This window comes from Hemibagrus wyckioides, unplaced genomic scaffold (genome assembly GCF_019097595.1).
Source record: "Hemibagrus wyckioides isolate EC202008001 unplaced genomic scaffold, SWU_Hwy_1.0 Contig12, whole genome shotgun sequence".
NCBI classification, from domain to species: Eukaryota; Metazoa; Chordata; class Actinopteri; order Siluriformes; family Bagridae; genus Hemibagrus; species Hemibagrus wyckioides.
Genome location: NW_026690772.1, coordinates 251,801 through 273,408, shown reverse-complemented (window position 1 = coordinate 273,408; position 21,608 = coordinate 251,801). Strand labels below are relative to the sequence as shown.

The 21,608-nt window shown below is 37.2% G+C and overlaps 1 non-coding gene across 1 annotated transcript; it reads left to right on the top strand.

The window, feature by feature from the left end:
• The first annotated feature begins 4,643 nt into the window (after positions 1 to 4,643).
• On the top strand, positions 4,644 to 4,715 carry trnap-agg (transfer RNA proline (anticodon AGG)). The gene has a single exon. It is a non-coding gene; the product is annotated as a tRNA-Pro (tRNA).
• Positions 4,716 to 21,608: the final 16,893 nt, after the last annotated feature.

Sequence of the window (21,608 nt, the reverse complement as noted above, 5' to 3'; positions counted from 1 at the left end):
TGAAGCTAGTGAACATGTAACACCAGCCATACAACATCATCCATGATTGTTCATTAAGTTTGACAAAAGTGGATCTGTTCATCTCCTCTGCAGCAGTGACAGACTCTAAACTGTACTACTCTGGTGCACACAGTGACAGGAAACCCAACTAGACTGTAGACAATGTACTACACATGATTCATTCATTCTGTGGAAATGCTTTCTTTATATTATGTTGGTAGATGCAGCTCAGGCTCTTTTGGTGAAAGCAGGAAAAAGAGCAGAGAGAGAAGAGGGACAGAGTGATAGCAAAGCTAACAGAGAAAAAGATTCTCCTTTCCATTTTCTTACTCATTAATGTGTTAGTCCTGTGCATTTTGTATAGTACATGACCAAGAAAAACTACATACTGTTCTAATGAACTGATGTTAAACAAAATAGCCTCACAGCTCTACATTTATTGAGTGTATACACCGGCCAGGCATAACATTATGACCAGTGACATAACACTGATGATCTCCTCATCATGGCACCTGTTAGTGGGTGGGATATATTAGGCAGCAAGTGAACATTTTGTCCTTAAAGTTGATGTGTTAGAAGCAGGAAAAATGGACATGTGTAAGGATTTGAGTGAGTTTGAGAAGGGCCAAATTTTGATGGCTAGATGACTGGATCAGAGCATCTCCAAAACTGCAGCTCTTGTGGGGTGTTCCCGGTCTGCAGTGGTCAGTATCTATCAAAAGTGGTCCAGGGAAGGAACAGTGGTTTGACCGAAGGCTGGTCCATGTGGTCCAATCTGATAAACAAGCTACAGTTGCTCAAATTGCTGAAGAAGTTAATGTGAGTTCTGATAGAAAGGTGTCAGAATACACAGTGTATGACGGGTCAGGGCCGTTTTAGCAGGAAAAGGGGGACCAACATGATATTAGGCAGGTGGTCATAATGTTATGCCTGATTGGTGGAACATTCTGCTCATTCAGCCACTCAGAATAAACTGTTTAATGAAGTCACACAGGACATCTTTAAGTAGCAAAACATAACTATTAGATGAATACAAAATGAATTGTTTATGAGTTTCTGGTTGTCAGTGAAATGTGGTTATAGTGAGAATGTTCTTTTAACTGAGAAAATTGTTGGAGAAAGTTTCTGTTCCTTAACATATTTTTTTGTCTAGATGATATTCTGTTTGTGTCTCCAATCCACTTACTGTCGTGTTTTTAGAAGGTGATAGGAAACTGGATAACCTGGAGAAAACACACACAGGACTCAGGAAACTAACTTGTGCTAGTGGCTCCTTTCTTCACACGAAGGCAAAGTCAGTTAGTTTATCATGGGCTAAGTACAATACTAGTACTAGTTCCTACTCACATACCCCAGAGATGTAGATTTATTTGATTATGAATAAATAATGATATAGGCTATACCCTTTCTTCAATCATACACACATAGTACTTTCAGATATCATGCATTGCATAAAAATAGATTGTATATGATTTGCAGTTTTATTGCAGTCTTAAGCAACTAAAGAAAGCTTTGTCTTCAGTTTCAGTAAACTCCACTCCTTCCAGTTTTGGCTTCAGTATTTCTTTAAATAAGTGTGACCTAATATATTTTTACTCCAGCAGGGACAAGCACATTACAGCTACAATAAATAAAAGCAACTTTGTACATGTTCTCTTGTTATGGGGGTGTTTGTCATGGGATAATGAAAATACCCAACTCTTTAACTGGTATGAGTTCCTTCATAATATTCTTCAAAGTGGAGATTTCCAACACTGACCCAAAAATGTCTGCTAAAGTTGATGATAAACAAGTGGATCTGATCATCTCCTCTGCTGCTGTATCAGACTCTGCACTATACTACTGTGCTCTGCAGCCCACAGTGACAGGAAATCCAGCTGCACAAAAACATTCACACTGTTTAACTACACTGAAGGCAAATATACTACCAGCTTCTTTAAGCTGATCCCATTAGGGTTGGTTTAGCTGATCTCAGTGCCTGGGTTGGTTCCGTACTAAGGCCGCAGTGAGAGAATGCAAGATCCTAGATGTTGGACTCTCTCTGTGTATCTTACATATCCACATCAATTAACTGATATATGCAATTGATTTGATTTTTATTTTTAATATTTGACTATATACACTTGGAGAAGTTCATTTATTTTTAATCACACTCTCTGGTGTCACCCAGATAAGGACATTGATGATCTCCACTTTATATTAGAATATTCTTGAGACAAATGTAAGACTGTCCATGAGCTTATGTTGGGCTGAAACTGGGTCATATTAAAGGACAATAATCACAAGCACACCAGCAAATTTGTCTCTTTAAGGATGCTGAATCTGAGGACTTGTTTTTGTCTAGGTTAATGTCAGAAATACAGATAAAAAAGAAAAAGACGGGTTATTCTTGTGTTCTGATATGCTGAAATGCTGTAATGATTCCAAATGAATCTGTGAATTGAAACTGTGAACTATTCCCAGCGTGGTGAGCAATACTTTTGTTTTAAATATATTGATGGTTCTTGATGTAAATAATGTATATGTCTATTTAAATTCAGCTCCTGCAGATGGCAGTACATGACATGAAAATACTCTAGAACTGAACCTGATTGGACCTGGACACAACAGAACCATGTGGAGTGTTAAAGTAGCCATGAACATTAAACCTGAACAAAGCTTCAGCACAGATACATGGTGTGTGGAGTGCAGTCCGACTGAAACACTTGAATTACTCCAGAATCTTGAGCTTAATACAAGATGCTTATGTATTTGTGCACATGCTCTCAAACACCACCTTGTTAGGGGTTTTATATTGTTATAATTTGGTGTTTTGTTTAGACTTTAAGGGTGTACTATAAATCTGCTGAAGAATTTAATTTCACAATAAGAATTGTTTGTAATTGCAACAATATATTTTGTAGATTAGAAAAGGTTTAAGTTCATAGAAATAGGAAATACAGGAAGTAAATATATGAATCTTTTACTCATTATATTCTTTTAGAACATGTGTGTGTATTTTACATAATGTGGCACATCCTGCACTCTGATTGGTTAAAACAGAGGGAATCTACAGTTGAGGCTTTGTACACAAGAAATGCTTAGATGCTTCACTGAAGACAGAGTAGAAGGAAACTTGACATTTACTGTAACATAAAAAGGAAACTTTCAGAAGAACAGAGGAAATTAAAACATGATGGTTTTCTGTATGTTTCTGTTTTTTACCATGTTCATAGGTAAGCTTATATTTTATATATCCCCATATATCATGTTTAAATGTTTTATAACTAATAAAGAAATGTTTCCATGTGTGAGTGTTTTAGATTGTAAGCATGTACTGTATTTATACTGTATAATATAAAATGATAATATTCTGAAATAAATGTCCTCTTCAGGTGAGAGCACACAGGACAGCATTACTCCAACATCTTCTGCTGTCTATGGTAAAGAGGAGCAAGCAGTTACACTCTCCTGTGATTATAAATACACTGTTTCTATGAACAATCTACAGTGGTATCGACAATATTCCAATGCAGCACCAGAATTCCTCGTTCTGTTGACGGAATCGGGAGGGAATCAGACAGGTGATACTCCTCATCCTCATTTGTCTGCTAAAGTTCATAAGAGTCTGAAGCGTGTGGATTTGGAGATCACGCCTGCTTCAGTATCAGACTCTGCACTGTACTACTGCGCCTTGCAGCCCACAGTGACAGGAAAGTCAACTTCACTGTCCAAAAACCTACAGAGACCTCAAACATGAAAGTGTTAAAGAATCACAATAAGAAGAAAAGACTGGAAGCTATGCATAACATCAGCATTCTGATTATTGATCCAATAGAAATGTATGTATATAACCATATATGAATACTTTATTTGAATTGAATAGACAAAACATTCTAAGTGAATCCAAATACTGATAGAAAAGTTAGGTGTGTGTTTGAAGAAGCCACATGTTCACTCCCTCTGCAGTATTAAGTGCAGTTCTCATAAACAATAGTGGCAGGTTTGATGGTTTATTTACTTAATGACAGTGTAAAGATCACATGCTGGAATTTGATTCTGTTCTAGGAATAAAAATGTGCATATTGTACAACTCTTTTGACAAGCAGCTGATCTGATTTATTTTTATTTTATGTTTGTTTGTTTGTTTATTTTACTGAGCATGCTATTTAATGTGTTCATCATGTGTGTCTTTGCAGGGTGTTTAATATATTTTTGAGAATTACAGGATACCTGAAAGTATGTATAACTAAGAATAAGAACTGTGGAAAATAAAAACACAGTTTCCATCACACAATCAGGAAATAAATAAGCTCTACTGAAATAGTGCTCCATAATCAATTCTTGAGGTAGATGAGCTACAACAGCTAAAGACCACATCGGGTTTCATTCCTGTTCACCAAGAACCGAAATCTAAGACTACAGTAACAACCCTGTAAATGACATAATTTGGCCCAATGGCAAGAGCTGCTTACTTGGTTCACACTTAGCGTCTGGATTCCAAAAAGGTTTGAATCCCACAGGAGCCTCGCTTTATTGTTAACTTGACTTTGTGTAACCGAGTTCCTTTTACTGGGACCCCAGTCCATATGAGCAAGAAGGTCATACAGTTACAGAGTACAGTGAACCTTCATTGGCGCACATCAAGGTACCAGGGATGACCTGGCTCGTTGGTCTAGGGGTATGATTCTCGCTTAGGGTGCGAGAGGTCCCGGGTTCAAATCCCGGACGAGCCCTGATTTTACATGGAATAGAGTGGTTGGGATAAAACTAATGGAAACTTGCACTGCCGGCTTGGTTCTCGCTTGGAAGTTTGTTTCTCCAGAGGTCCAAGAAGGTTCCAATCCCACTGTAATTACCTCTGAAAATTAAAGCTCCAACCTGGAGCCTATCTCTGGAATACAGGGAGCGGGATGGAGAATGTCACACTTTGTGGAGACATGAACCTCTGAAATATTAATATAATAGAGTACAGAAAGACCTCAGAATATTGTCATTTTACTAACACCATTCATCATGTTCACTGTTATATTCATGTGTCTGTGGCTTTCATTAGGTAAGTTAACATTGACCTTTTCAGAAAGGAGGGTAAAAGGTAAATCCCTATGCCACCACGTCTGTCTGCTAAAGTTGATGATAAAACTAAACAAGTGGATCTGATCATCTCCTCTGCTGCTTTTAATGTTTGATAATATAAAATTAGAAGGTAATTTATTCATAATCACACTCTCTGGTATCACCCAGATGAGGATGGGTTCACATTTGAGTCTTCCTCATATCGTCTCACAGAGTTTTTTCTTGCCGCTGTTGCCTCAGAGTTGCTCATTAGGGGTAAAGTTAATTTTCAGCTTTGTAATTTCTATTCTGAATTTCTGTATTTCGGTAAAGCTGCATTGAGACAGTGTCTATTGTTAAAAGTGATATGAATGAAAATGAAGTGAACTGAATTTAATTACCTTTTGGGAACAGACACAGCAAATTTACTTATGAGAGATTGGATCCAGTTTCCTATGATTTTTATCATAGGAAATTATCATAATTATTTATAAATGTACAAATAATTAAAAAAACACACAAACAGATAAAGGCTTATAGTATGGTATAGATGATGAATCTTAAAATACAACACAGCCATATTAATGACTCTACACTACAACTGCATCACTTCCTGGGTGTGTCCTTCTAGAGACGTGTAAAGTTCAGCACATACAGCACTATTATACAGAATCCTCACAGAGCTGTGTTCAGAAATGGATCAACTATACAACTTACTGTACATAGTGAGATACATACCACTGATTCTCACTCTAGTTACAGGTAATTTTCATCAGTTCATCAATTAATTAATGGAATTAACTAATATTCATAGAATTAATTCAATATTAATTAATTCATTAATTAATTTCGATATTTGTATTATATTTTTATTAATCATTTTTCAATACAACAGGCAGTTCTGCTGATAAAATTTGGCCGAAGGACAAAGATGTCAACATTGTGGGGAAGGAAACGGACAGTGTTACTCTGAGATGTTCATATGAATCAAGCAGTGGTAGCATTCTGCTTTACTGGTACAGACAATATCCTAACAGCGCACCACAGTTTTTACTGTATAAAGGTGCAAAGTCAGCAAGTTCAGTTCAGCACAACCCCTCTGGCTCTCAATTCAATACAGAAACATCCCCAGACTCTACTGAACTCACTATCAAACATCTGCAGATCTCAGATTCTGCACTCTATCACTGTGCTCTTAGAGTAGTAGCACAGTGATACAGAGTCACTGAGAGACTGTACAAAAACCTATGAAATAATTCATTTGAAGTTCAACGTTTAATATCAAAGATACTTCCTTTAGCAACTTATCAGTTAACCACAGACACAAAAGACATTTGTGGTAACATATGCAGCTGAAGAAAGAGAATAAAATAAAGAGGCACTGTGTCACTTGTTGCTGGTGTGTACTGTTTAAAATTTAATTCATTGTACTTTGCTGCAGTTTTTCCCCATGATTAATTCGAATGAATTTTCATTCATGTATATGTACAAACACAAATTAGGATTTGTCATGTATTCTAAGAGGCACAATATTGTACAACTTGTTTGGGGATTCACAACATTCAGAAGTGTCTAATTTAAGAGGTGTAGTATAATCTAGGGAAGGAGAATAATATTTTCAAAGGTGTCCCAAAGTAACATTGTCAACCTTGCAGAAAATATCCCAATGGCATTTTCCCCCATTGTTCTCTTAAAGGTTTTGTGGAGGACAGGGGAGTCAGGGAATCAAACCTGAGGTAAATTTTATGCAAAGTGCTTGATGATGATGATACTTATGTATTTTGATTTAAAAAAAGCACTTGTCTGGTGCCTCCATTGTCTTGGACTTCCAAATGTCATCAAAATGCAGACAAAAGCCATAAATATCATTAAAATAAGTTCAGGTGCTCTAACTGGCAGACTGTTACAGATTTGCAGTTGCAGGTCACCATGTCAACATGACAGATGAAGAATATCAATATTGTATTTATACTACACACTTATACTGATCAATGCGTACTGTATCAGTGGCCGAGCAGAAGATACTGAATCAGAAGCAGTAGGTCCTGATAAAGTCATTGAAAAGTAAGGAACAGGTGTGCAGCGGTGGGGCGGTAGGGTGCATACAACGTTAACAAAAACACATGGGAACATAATTAAACCCTGCCAGACCGCCCTCTGGTGTCCTGACAGGGAAATGTCCAGCAGTCCATGACAGTAAATGCAGTCAGTCTGCCTAAAGATGTCTAAAAACTGGTTATGCTGCATTTCTCATTCAATAAATGTCACACTTTGTTCAGTTTAATTATGTCTGTGATGGACCTGTATTGCCAGAGAGAAGAGCTTACACACTCTGTACAGATGGCAGTAGATAAAGTTTTAAAATGTTTTACTGACCTAAACAGAAGATGGGAAATTTTGCCAACAGAACATAATTCCCAGGCTGTAACACAAACATGTTAATATGACTAATTACAATATGTATTTACATGTGTATCATTACATGAATTCCACAATGGGTTCATTCACTGATCTTCCTAAATAAAGGCTCCAGAATCTATCATGGACACACTAGGCATAAGGAGGGAATACACCAGTGGTGGGTTATCAGTGTCAGCAAGGCCTTCTCTGCTGGCCTAAACAGCAGTGATCTGAATCACTGACTTGCATTTTAATATATTTAATATATTTTTCCATGAATGTGTATTAAATTATTCACAGTTGTCTATTCTCTAAACTTCATAGCTTTTCTCTTGGTTGCGCTGCTTCCAGTAGTGTATATTTATGATAAGAGTATTTATCCAATCATATTTCAGCCAGTGGCTGACATCATGTGTTGCCAGGGTGAAAGAAATCTGCCTTAAGGCCTTCAGAATCAATAGTGCAGGCGTCCATAGCTTAAAATAAGTGGCAATGAAACTGTTAAATTAACCAATCAGATTTCGAGTTGGTGTCATTGGGTCCATCTAGCAGGCATACGATTATGTCAGCAATTTCCCGTCCTTTGATTGGATAATCAGAGAATATATACTTTTCTATTTAACGGTTGATTAGTATCTATTGCCGTGGCGTCATAATGATGGTATAGAGGTGGATTAATTCAGGAAGGACACCAGTGAAGGCCTAGGTGTGAAATGCACAGCCCACCACTGGAATACACCATATCACAGGTGTGGAAAAAGTACTGAGAATGTACATGTACATGAAGCTTTGCACATCCAGTCCAAGGAGGTGCAAATCCCATGGTGTATTTCACCAAATAACCTCTGAAAATCAAAGCTCCAACCTTGAGCCTATCCCAGGAATGCTGGGAGTAGGGTGGGTCCTTGGATTGAAGCCTCTTACAGGACACCATGCTAAAACACTCATTCACACCTAGGGGCAATCTAGATATATCAGCTATTGGCATGTCTTGTGGCCATGGAGAGAACATCCAAAACTCCACATAGTGAGTAATCTGTGGCTCAGAATCAAAGCAGGGATGCTGAAGCTATGTCAAGGTGCTACTTATCTACTTGACTAACTAGCTGCTGTAGCTCACTAGTGTGTGTATTATTTTACGCAAATTATAACAAAATATAGATGATTCAGAACTTAGCCAACTGCTTGCTATCGGGTTGTAGACATAATCTGGTGACTTCACACGACTTCATCTCACAGCTAAACAGCACAGCAGGACCTTCATCAAACTGAGCAAAAGAGACATGCTTTTACTTGGACCAAAGTCTGCAGTGAATTGTCGTATTGCATCCCTCTAAAATGGGCACATAATAAAAAATACCAGCATAAATGTATGCCAAAAATGATTCACTGTAAAAAAAAAAAAAAAAAAGAACGTGTAGCAGGTACCCAAAGGTTCACTAGTGATAGAGATTAAGGAGCACATTAATGCTAGTCTGTTTATCACAGAGGATGTAAGACTTGTTCAAATTTAGATGGTGTTCATACCTTCAGAAACAAATGGGACTCATTTTGTCAAGTATTTGTTTACACCAGCATAGTGAATCATTTTATATGGGTGTGTTAGGGAGGCTCATTCAGGGTAGATACTGACGTTTGGCTTTAGACACAAACAGATAACTATGGAATTAATGACACTGTGTAGCATGTAGCATTACAGAATATATAAAATTAATCTGAATATATGATTGAATGCAGTTACTATACTACAGAAACAATATGCAAACAATTAGTAAAGAGATTCTCATTCTAGTGAACTGCTTAATATTATCACTAAATCTATCAAATCTAAACAGACTTAAACAAGCAATAAAATATATTATGAACATTCACTGCTTGTTGTTTAAACAATGGATTTAGCATATATAATGCCAGAACTGACAAAATATTATTACTAAGTAAAAGTGGGTGGAGCTAGATGTGGTAAGATACAGTTTAGAAAGTTTCACAGAGATCCTGCCATTTATACCTACTGCAAGAGAGACACAACAGTCATGTTACTCTTCTTTATTTTCATAGTTGTTAAAAACATCGGTAAGTCATTTATATTATACACAAACTTTAGATGAATGCTGGAAATGAGCTGATACCTAAACATGATTAATTAACTTACACAATGAAAGTAGAAATGTTTATGTTGTTGTAATGTTTTACAGCAGGTGCTGTTGACAGCAGCATTACACCAGAACAAACCATCATATCTTCAAGTGAAGGCAGCAACATCACACTGACCTGCACATATGATGATTCAGCTAGAAATCTCCACTGGTATCGACAAAAACCTCAATCAGAACCAGAGTTTCTGCTGCTAATTCCTAAATCCTCAGATAGTGTCACTAAATCTGAACATGACCCACGACTATCCACCAAAGTTCGTAAAAATAAAAAGAAAGTAGATCTGGAGATCTTTCCTGCTGCAGTATCAGACTCTGCACTGTACTACTGCACCATGGAGCCCACAGTGACACAAAACTCAAACAGACTGTACAAAAAGACAAGCTGCATGTTTTTCTCAGCAGGGGGAGATGTTTACCTGTTTCATTCAAATACACTTTTCTTTCTTAATTCTCAGACCTTGATGTTGATTTGCTTTGAATTTCAACAATGACCCTCTTACATATGTTGGTAATGCTTATTGGTTGAACAATCAGAGAAGAAATCCTTTAAAAATAAATGTTAATCTTTAATCAAAAAAATGAATTTGTTATTCCCCTGATGTAATAAAAATGTAACACAAAGTTCAATAACAATATGTATTTAAATAATTTAGGATGCTGATTTTTCATTTAACACTGAACTAAATACTTCACTCTTCATTATTTGGCAGATTATAAAATAGCACTTAAAATCACAAGTTGTGGTTGAAATGGAAATGGTTGCTCCACTCCAGACTCTCACTGTGCTGCCACATGTTCACTCAGTCTCCACAGCACTAAGTGCAGTTCTCATAGCCAGTGGTGGCAGCTTTTAGCCCACTGACTTTAGTTAGCTTAGTAAATGACAGTGTAAAGTTCACATGTTAGAAATACCACAAAATGCTATACTATTACAGGAATAATGATAATAAATGCTAATTCTTTGATGAAGAGTTATTTCTTTGTTTATTGTGCTTGAGATCTGACGTGTTCAACATATGTTTCTGTGCAGGTTTACTTTGGTCTTGAGTCTTGAATAATAAGAATGTCCACTAGTTTGATTTCCCAGTGTGTTTTTGACATTGATTGAATACTTCAGCACTTAATTGCTGTGGGTTTTGGGAATATGTCTGTTACCCTCTGAGACCCTGCATCTGTGGAACCTGTAAAAGAAAGCAAGATTGTTTAGGAAACTTCTCAGTGAGATTTTTGTTTCAGGCCCCAAGTCACAGATGATCCTAATTATATTTGATAATAAATCTGTACTACTGTTAATAATTAGGGGTGAATCAATACTAATTTGTGAACTGCAAAGTGTTTTTGATGATGCCTAATGTTTTCACAGTGGCTTTATTAAGCAGATGGCTTTATCAATTATATTAAAATCAAATGGGTCATGACAAAGTAAAATAGACAAAGACAGAAAAGAGGCTGGTTTGTTCTTTACCTCAGTGAAATACCCTCCAAACTGTCCTATTTATGATCGCAACAAACAAATAAGCACACAAACAATGCCCCAATGTGTGTATATTATTTTTTTCAACCACAATATATAGTAATTTAATGATGATTTAATGTTTATAGAATAGATTGATTGTTTTCATTATTAAAAATGATATGCTGTCAGTATTTGTTTACTATGTGCTTAGGACAGGTTCCTCATTCAAGGTTGACTAGAACTCATTCATTAGTGCACTGATTTTTTCTACTGTTTTGTCATAGAATCATTTCAAAAAAGTATTTTGGTTTCAAATATTATCTTGTGATTAATAACCAAGTATTTAAGTAAATTTAAGGTCATATTGTGTGTTTACTCCCCTGATAGGACATGATGTAGGACTTTCTTTATGACCAATTCAGTAGAGTTGAGTTTTATGACTGCTTTCAACATCCTTGTGGGGGAAAAAAACATGAAAAGAGAAATATATGGGGGTTATGAAGACATCACAACTATCTAAATATATTAAATTATTAAACCACAGCATATGTAAGTGCCAGTCTAGGAGAACATGACATATGTTGCTGTGGCAATCTCCATTAAAATATTCTTATTTTATTAATGAGAGAGAGAGAGAGAGAGAGAGAGAGAGATCCAAACTCATAATGTCAAAATGTTGAGTATAGAACAATTATCATGAATATACATAACTGCAAGTAGGTGGAGCTAGAGGTGGAGATGTACATCAAATAGTAACACTGACATTCATTTCTAAAGCTAGAGGTTTGAACTAAACACTCAGGAAAACAATGTTGTTCCTCTTCGTGGTGTTTTTCACTCTTGCTGATGTTGGTAAGTCATATACACTGCACACAAAATATTATTTTTACTAATTAAGAAGACACAATTTTCCATGTGAAATGTGTCATTTATGATTAAAATATCACAATATTGTTGTTGTTTTTATAGCAGAGGCTGCTGACAATAACATTAAACCAGATCAAACCAATGTATTTTCAATGGAAGGCAGCAACATCTCACTGTCCTGCACATATACTGGATCAGTTAACAGTCTCCACTGGTATCGACAAAAACCTGGATCAAGACCTGAGTTTCTGCTGCTAACTGATGAAAGCGGTAGTTATGTCATTGAGGCTCAACCACCTCATCCACGATTGTCCATAAAACCAGATAAAACGAGTAAGAAAGTGGATCTGATCATCTCCTCTGCTGTTGTATCAGACTCTGCTCTATACTACTGTGCTCTGGAGCCCACAGTGACAGGAAATCCAGCTGCACTGTACAAAAACTTTCACACAGTTTTATTATATTGAAAGAAGTTTTGCCAATGCTTTAGAGAAAGTCCTTTGGGGGGATTCTCTCTTTCTCTCTACTGATCAGGGTCATGGGACACACATGAGAAACACCCTGAATGGGATGTCAGTCCTTTGCAGAGCTCCATACACAAACCCTTTCACATACTTATTTACACATAGTGAATTTATTAGTAAATTTACTACTGTCATGTTTTTTGGAGGTGATGCAAAACTGCACACAAACTGACAGTAACCTGAACTCATCATCAAACTGGGGATCCTGAAGCTGTGATGCAGCAACACTACCTGCTGTGTCACTGTGCTATCACACTGTTAAAATCCTTCTGCTTAAAGTGTGTTCTTGTAGTGTGGTGTTGTGTCATTGTTATAATAAAGAACAATTACTTATTTTAAGTATTATGTATTTTGACAGCCCAACTTTAACAAGCCATAAACATATTTCACCAAGCAATGTTTAAATCTTTTATTTACTTTATAATCCTGCATAGGCTGTTGTCACTGAACCTTTCATACTACAAAATTGTAATTGCATGTGATCAGTTTATTGGTGTAATAGGGGTGTGTTCACTACATGCTCACTCACAGATAATGTTCACACACTACACTATCTTTTACCTGCTGAAGTGTGTCTCACCCTTAAATCCCTTTTTTTCATGAAAATGTGTGTGTGTGTGTGTGTGTGTGTGTGAGAGAGAGAGAGAGAGAGAGAGAGAGAGAGAGAGAAATTTTAAATTGCTAAATTATAAAACTATTTATTAGTGTGTTAAGGTTTTTCTCTTCAGTGAACACAAGATGGCGCAGTCACTTATCTTATTGTGGGTCTAGAACTAGAGCACCACACAACCTGCTCACATTCTCTGAGATGATGTTGCTACTTTTCACAGTAAACAATTGTGACATAGAGTTTACTTGTTATTCTACTAAATAGTTTATTTATATTCTTCTTTATAATGGGCAGTTTAGCAGATTAAATTGGGCTGACCATTGAAGACGCCAACATTGTCAGAAAAGAAACAGACTCTGTTATTCTAAAATGTTCATACGAGTCAAGCAGTGATTACACTGAGCTTTACTCTTCTTTTCCTTTTACCTACTTAAGAGTCATGCTTTTCTCACAAGATGGAGATATTTACACTTTTACATTCACTTCATCATCAGCTTGTAACATTAACCATCATTTAACCATCAAATGTAATATTTTAATGGACACAATATTAGAGGTTAACTAATGTTGTATTATTTGTAGAATAAAGCCCAAACTGCACTTCACTAACAACTCCTCATACAGCTAGTTTGTTGTGTAACTGGTTATTATTGCATGGAACCAGTGGACACTGTGGATCAGAAACCCAGTAAACGCTCTGTTCTGGACATTCTTGTACCATTAAAGTTAGAAAAAAAAAAACACAACTCAGTGTAGTCCATTGTAATTTGTATTCCTGCTTCATGACTAGTGTTGCTGGGAGAAACTCCAGATCCACTGCAACCCTGACCAGGATAAAGCAGTTACTGAAGATGAATGAATGAATGAATGTAGGTGTATATAGACAGTTGTGGATCTGTGACCAGGATTGAGCAGTTAATAAAAATAAATTCTGAGTTAATGATCATTTATTAGGACAGTAAGCAGCTGTTTATATTATTTATAAGGTATAGTTGGTGTGATCATGCAATGTGTCTCATAGCAAACAAAAACCTAGTAAATCCTAGCAAACCTATTAACGGAAACCTGCATTATGACCAAAGCCTCTGATGCTAATTAATGAAGCTAGTGAACATGTAACACCAGCCATACAACATCATCCATGATTGTTCATTAAGTTTGACAAAAGTGGATCTGTTCATCTCCTCTGCAGCAGTGACAGACTCTAAACTGTACTACTCTGGTGCACACAGTGACAGGAAACCCAACTAGACTGTAGACAATGTACTACACATGATTCATTCATTCTGTGGAAATGCTTTCTTTATATTATGTTGGTAGATGCAGCTCAGGCTCTTTTGGTGAAAGCAGGAAAAAGAGCTGAGAGAGAAGAAGGACAGAGTGATAGCAAAGCTAACAGAGAAAAAGATTCTCCTTTCCATTTTCTTACTCATTAATGTGTTAGTCCTGTGCATTTTGTATAGTACATGACCAACAAAAACTACATACTGTTCTAATGAACTGATGTTAAACAAAATAGCCTCACAGCTCTACATTTATTGAGTGTATACACCGACCAGGCATAACATTATGACCAGTGACATAACACTGATGATCTCCTCACCATGGCACCTGTTAGTGGGTGGGATATATTAGGCAGTAAGTGAACATTTTGTTCTTTTAGTGACACTGTCATGCTGTGGGGTGGAGCTTCATGAACCGTCATGATGTTGAAATAGAGTAAATAAAGAATATTTTCATTCAGTTAAAACCAGTCATCATGTTCACTGCTATATTCATGTGTCTGTGGTTTTCAGTAGGTGAGTTAACACTGACATTTTGTTATTTCAGAAATATTTTGAATTTGTGATTAATTAGTCTGTGTAGAGTTAAAGCCTGATTTATGTAATTCTGACTTTATCAAGTAAAGTTTTATGAATTAATGTCCTTTTCTCTATGACAGGTGACTCCATGGAAGATTCAATAGAAGCATTTTTCACCCAAAAGTTTGTAGATGAAGGTGACAATGTTACTCTGTCCTGCAGATACAAAAAAATTGGTACATCAAACTACCTGTACTGGTACAGGCAATATCCAACATCTGAACCTGAGTTCCTTCTTAATATTCTTCAAAGTGGAGATGTAATTTCCAACACTGACCCTAGAATGTCTGCTAAAATTGATGATAAACAAGTGGATCTGATCATCTCCTCTGCTGCTGTATCAGACTCTGCACTATACTACTGTGCTCTGCAGCCCACAGTGACAGGAAATCCAGCTGCACTGTACAAAAACATTCACACAGTTTAACTACACTGAAGGCAAATATACTACTGTTTTTTCCTCTTTTAGCTGATCCCATTAGGGTTGGTTTAGCTGATCCAGTGGCTGGGTTGGTTCTGTACTAAGGCCACAGTGAGAGAATGCTAGATCCTAGATGTTGGACTCTCTCTGTGTATCTTACATATCCACATCAATGAATTGATATATGCAATTGATTTGATTTGCATGTTTAATGTTTGACTATTTACACTTGTAGAAGTTAATTTATTTATAATCACACTCTCTGGTGTCACCCAGAGGAGGATGGGTTTCCTTTTGAGTCTTCCTCAAATCATCTCAGGGAGTTTTTTCTTGCCCCTGTTGCCTCAGACTTACTCATTAGGGATGATGTTAATTTTCAACTTTGTAATTTCTATTCTGAATTTCTGTATTTCTGTAAAGCTACTTTGAGACAATGTCTATTGTTAAAAGTGATGTACAAATAAAAATGAATTGAACTGAATTTAATTCCTTTTGGAAATAGACACGGCAAATTTACTCATGAGGGAGTTTGTTTAAATCTGGATCTAGTTTCCTATGATGATCACTATGGAAATTTTGCATTCATTTTCATATAAAAGCTTGATGTAGTGACCAGTGAGCTTATTCATCACATATGCAGTTCCACTGCAAAATATCATAATTATTTAAAAATGTACAAATAATTAAAACACCACACAAACAGGTAAAGGCTTATATAGTATTGTATAGATGATAAATCTTGAAATACAACACCAGCCAAATTAATGGCTATAGTTTTCTGTCACTGATACTGTGATGTAATGATCTGTACAAAGTTACACTACTACAGCATCACTTCCTGGGTGTGTCCTTCTAGAGACGTGTAAAGTTCAGCACATACAGCACTATTATACAGAATCCTCACAGAGCTGTGTTCAGAAATGGATCAACTATACAACTTACTGTACATAGTGAGATACATACCACTGATTCTCACTCTAGTTACAGGTCATTCATTTTCATTAGTTAATTCACTGTATTAAGTAATAATTATGTTTTTAGAGTATATAGTAATTTTCTCATTTTCAGGTCAATATTTGGTGTTAAAAAATGCTTTACAGTTTTATTTTTTAATGTTCTTTTCAACAGGCACTTTTGCAGATAAAATTGAGCCAACAAATGAAGATACCATCATTAGGAAGGAAACAGAGACTGTTACTATGAAATGTTCATATGAGTCAAGCAGTGATCGTATTTATCTTTACTGGTACAAACAATATCCTAACAGCACACCACAGTTTTTACTGTATAAAGGTGCAAGGTCATTAAGTGCTTACAAGAGCAATCCCACTGACACTCGATTAGAGACACAAACAAGCAGAGACTCTACTGAACTTACTATCAGAGGACTAAAGCTCTCAGATTCTGCACTCTATCATTGTGCTCTTCATGTAGCAGCACAGTGATACAGAGTCACTGAAAGGCTTTACAAAAACGTATAAACCAGTATAAATGAAGATTCTAAAACCACATCAAAGATCCTTCCTTTACCAACCTGTTATCAGAGAACCACAGACACAAACAATGTTTGTGGTAATTCTGTGGTATAAATGAATAAATAAAAAAGTAAGCAAGCAAGCAAACTAATAAATAAAAGTAAAATGTGTTTAAAAATACCACAATACCACAATAAAGTCACACATCTACATTGTTATGATAAAAAAGTATTTTATAAACACTAACAGATCCAATGTGTTACAGGTGCAAATGACATGAAATTAAGTTCATTGACCTTTTTTGCCAGTTTTGTTAATTATTGACTGGAAATAAAGTTTTTTCCTGTCTGGCTGCTAGGGATGTAACTGAACATCAGAACATTATTTGGATTAAACAGACATATCATGTGATGACAGAGAGCATCACTACCAGAGATATTATGTGACGATGGCTGAGTGAGTTTTTGCACTGTGGAAAAAAAATATTTATTATTTACAGCTGGCTTTAGGGATGATAGTAGAGAAATAAGCTGACCTTGTGCTGTTTAGAGCAGTTCTGTACCTAAGCAGGTGCTCTGGTATGCTATGGTACGCTATAGAGTGTACAGTTAGGCTGATTTTCCTATATAGACTCTCAAGGTGTCACCCAATCACTCATTTTCTGAAGCTCAGGAGTGAACCAGGGAGAGGTGCAGGAAGATGGAACCAGATTTATCTTGGTGGGAACAGCTTGGGAAATGACAAGGTTATAGCTGCACAGAATCTCAGAGGGGCGAGAAAATTAAGCAGAGTCAAGAACAGAAAAAGCATAAATAGAGGGAGAGAAAGATATTAGATCAATCCCTTTGAGATTAGGATGATATCAAGGTTTTTTGTTTTGATTTTTGTAGTGGAATAGTGAAACTGAAATCAATAAGCTTGTGGTCAGAGATACCTGGTTTAGCCCAGGGGAACAGATCAGGTCAAGTGTGTGATCATGAAAGTGGGTGGGAAAGTTTACATGTTTCATTAGAATAAAGTTTTCCAGGACTGACATAAGTTCCCTGTTCATAGCACAATCCGTGTCTACATGGATACTGAAGTCATCAAGTCATATTACAGGTGAAGATGTTGTACAAGCAAGAGTAAGTAGTTCACTAAGGAGGTCGATAGATTAGCATTTTAAGAAGAGGTGTTGGACCAACCACCTTCAATGTCAGATAATGGAACTGTGAGGCAGCAATACTACCTGATGTCTTGGTCTGACAGTTCAACAATCCCTGAAAAGTAGAAATTAGGTGAATATTTGATATTCATTAATGGTATGATATTTGGTATTTATAATACCATGATATTTATAAATCTGTGTAGAACCAATAACCCATGGATATAAAAATAGATAGCTGTTGGCCCACAGTGATGACAGTTTTGTGTTGCATCACATAGGATCTCATCTGGGTCAGAAAATTTCAGAATTAATTTCATGTAGAGACAGGAGAGCAAACACCTCTCTCCCATCCTCATCACTACATTCAGGGAAATATTGATGGCGTCATGTGTAACTTTACTGCTGTTTAATATGAAATTGCACTCAGTGTCAGAGCAGAAGACTCTATGGAAGATAATGAAAATGACTGGAAACATCAACAGGTTTTATCTAACACTTTTAAGGATCTTTACCAGAAAATATACAGGTATGAAGCCAACAACTTTGTAGTTGATGCCTCCCACCCTTCTACCCTTTACACTTTACCGTATACATTTTAATACACTGAGGATACTATTCCATATTCCTTGATAACATATAAATAAAGAATAAAGTCTTGGTTCAATTCTTACCAATATTCTTTACAATATTCCAACACTCTTTTGTGGGAAACTTTTACATCTATCAATCACATTTAAACATGGTAGATAAATAAACCTTGTTTTGCCTGTCTGGCTGCTAGGGATGTAACTAAACATAAATACATTATTTGGATTAAACAGACACATCATGTGATGACAGAGAGCATCACTACCAGAGATATTATGTGATGATGGATGGGTGAGTTTGTGCACTGTGGCGAAAAGTGTTTAGGGTTTACAGCTGGCATTAGTGATGATGGTGGAGAAATAAGATGATCAGGTGCTGTATGGAGACGTTCTGTATCTAAGCGGGTGCTCTGTGTAAGCTAGAGCGCATACAGCTAAGCTGCTTTTCCTATATAGATGCACAAGGGGTCACCCAATCACTCAGGAGTGACGAGGTGAGGAAGAGGTGCAGGAAGAGGGAATATGTTCTTATATTAACCATTGTAGCAGACACAGAAAGATAATGGAGTTTGTTCGACTAATTAAGGATGACGTTCCCCAATCCTGCTGTTTTGGCCTTGGGTTTTGCCTTATAACTGCTCAGCACTGCCTGGAATTCACAGCTACAGAGCACACTGCCGACAACAGCACCCTTCACCTTCTTCTTACCTCTTTAAAAATAAAAGAGAACTTTTCTCACATCTGTGTTCATACATATATTGAGAAGAAGCCTTTATTTGTCATATATACATTACAGCACAGTGAAATTCTTTCTTCACACATCCAACTGAAATTGGGGTGAGTCATGATACAGCACTCCTGGAGCAGTGAGGGTTAAGAGCCTCGCTCAGGGACCCAACATGTGGCTTGAACCCCATTCTGCTGATAAACAAAGCAACAACACAAAGGAAAGAAACCAAAGTCAGAAGTGGGATCCAAACCTAGGCCTCCAGGGGAGGCTGCAACCTGACCGCAGCATCTTAGATCGCTCAGTCATCCTAACACATTAAACTGGAACAGATTATCAAGCTAAGAAGCTGAACTAAAATCAGTTAAACAATATCTAATCAGATTGACAGGTCCTCTGTTGAAGTGCAGGATTCTGTGTAGGTTTTGTAGAACCACAGAAACTAAACTACACTATTCCAATACTCAACTGTTTTATTTGTTAATACTGATAAATCAAGTGTTGTAGTCATTTAGATAACATTTAGATATTAGATGTTAGGAGAAATTGGACTGCTAATCTTTGTTGGTCAATCAACTGGTCAATAAACAATAATCATCAGCAAGAAATGGAATTTCCACCTGTTTTGTTTTGTAATTTTGGATTGGAATTTGAATTGTAGTGTTTCATAAATATTTCTGTTTTTACCTAGCCTACTAGAGGCAATATATATATATATATATATACATATACACTACTCACAAAAAGTGAAGGATATTCAGTTTCCGGGTGAAATTTCAGGATGCACCTAAAATGCACTATAACCTTTACAGGTGAACTTAATTTGACCTTCTCTACACTTTTGAATGCACATGTCCAACTGTTCAGTGTTTCAGTACTTTTTGCATAACTTGCTGTTCTCTAACAAGGTGCTTAACGGCAAAATTCACAACTGGTGTTTGATCCATGAATCGACCAATAAATTTTCTGGTTCAATTAGAATTGGTATTTAAACAGTCCTCTTCATCATGCTGTTCACATTTTGACATCATGAGACCAAGACCACACCTAACAATTGATCAACAGTACCTCGCCATTGTGAGGCTTCAAACAGGATGTTCTCAGAGGGAAGTGGCCACTGAGCTTAGAGTGTCACAGAGTGTCATCAGCAGGTTGCGACAGAGATACAGAGAGACTGGAAGAGTCACAGAAAGGCATAGAAGTGGACGTCCTTTTGCCACATCCCACATTGATGACCGCTTCATTGTGAACAGGGCCCTGCGGAACCGGATGATGAATGCCACTCAACTCCAGGCATATTTAAGGGAGGTGAGAGGCACCCAAGTGTCACGTCAGACCATTCGAAACCATTTACATCAGCGTGGTCTGAGTGCTAGACGACCTGCAAGGGTACCTGACCATACCACCAGGCACAGGCGTCATTGTCTTGCATGGGCCAGGGAGCATTTACGCTGGACGAGGGACCATTGGGCCTCAGTGCTGTTCTCTGATGAAAGTCGATTCACGTTGAGCAGAAATGATGGCTGCCAATGATGTTGGATACTTCAAGGAGAGCGCTATGCATCAGCCACTGTTGTGGTGGTGTTACAGTCTGGGCAGGTGTGTCTACTCAATACAGAACTGCCCTACATCTTGTGAATGGTACAGTGACAAGCCAATACTACCTGAATAACATCATTAATCCATTCATTGTGCCCCTGCATGAACAACACAGGCCTAATTTCATCTTCATGGACGACAATGCTCCAGCTCATCGAGGTCGCATCATTAGAGAACGGCTGCTGGAGGCTAGGGTTCCTCAAATGGAGTGGCCTGCACTTTCTCCAGACCTGAATCCCATAGAAAACCTATGGGATCAGCTGAATCGCCGTGTAGAGGCTCGTAACCCTGCACCCCAGAACCTCAATGACCTGAGGGCTGCCCTTCAAGAAGAGTGAAATGCCATGCCTCAGCAGACAATAAGTCGACTCGTGAACAGCATGAGACGTTGTTGTCAAGCTGTAATTGATGGTCAAGGGCACATGACAAATTATTGAGACACTGACATTTTTTGTTGTGGTATACCCACCTCGTCTGAACGCTGATGTTGATAAAAACATACAACGAGTGGATCTGATCATCTCCTCTGCTGCTGTATCAGACTCTGCACTATATTACTGTGCTCTGGCGCCCACAGTGACAGGAAATCCAGCTGCACTGTACAAAAACCTTCACACAGTTTTGTTATACTCAAGGTAGTTCTGCTGGTGACAATCCTTTACTCCTAAGTGAAATTTATAATTAAATTAGAAGTGCACTAAAGACAAGGCATGGCTCCACATTTATCACCTTGAACTGTATAT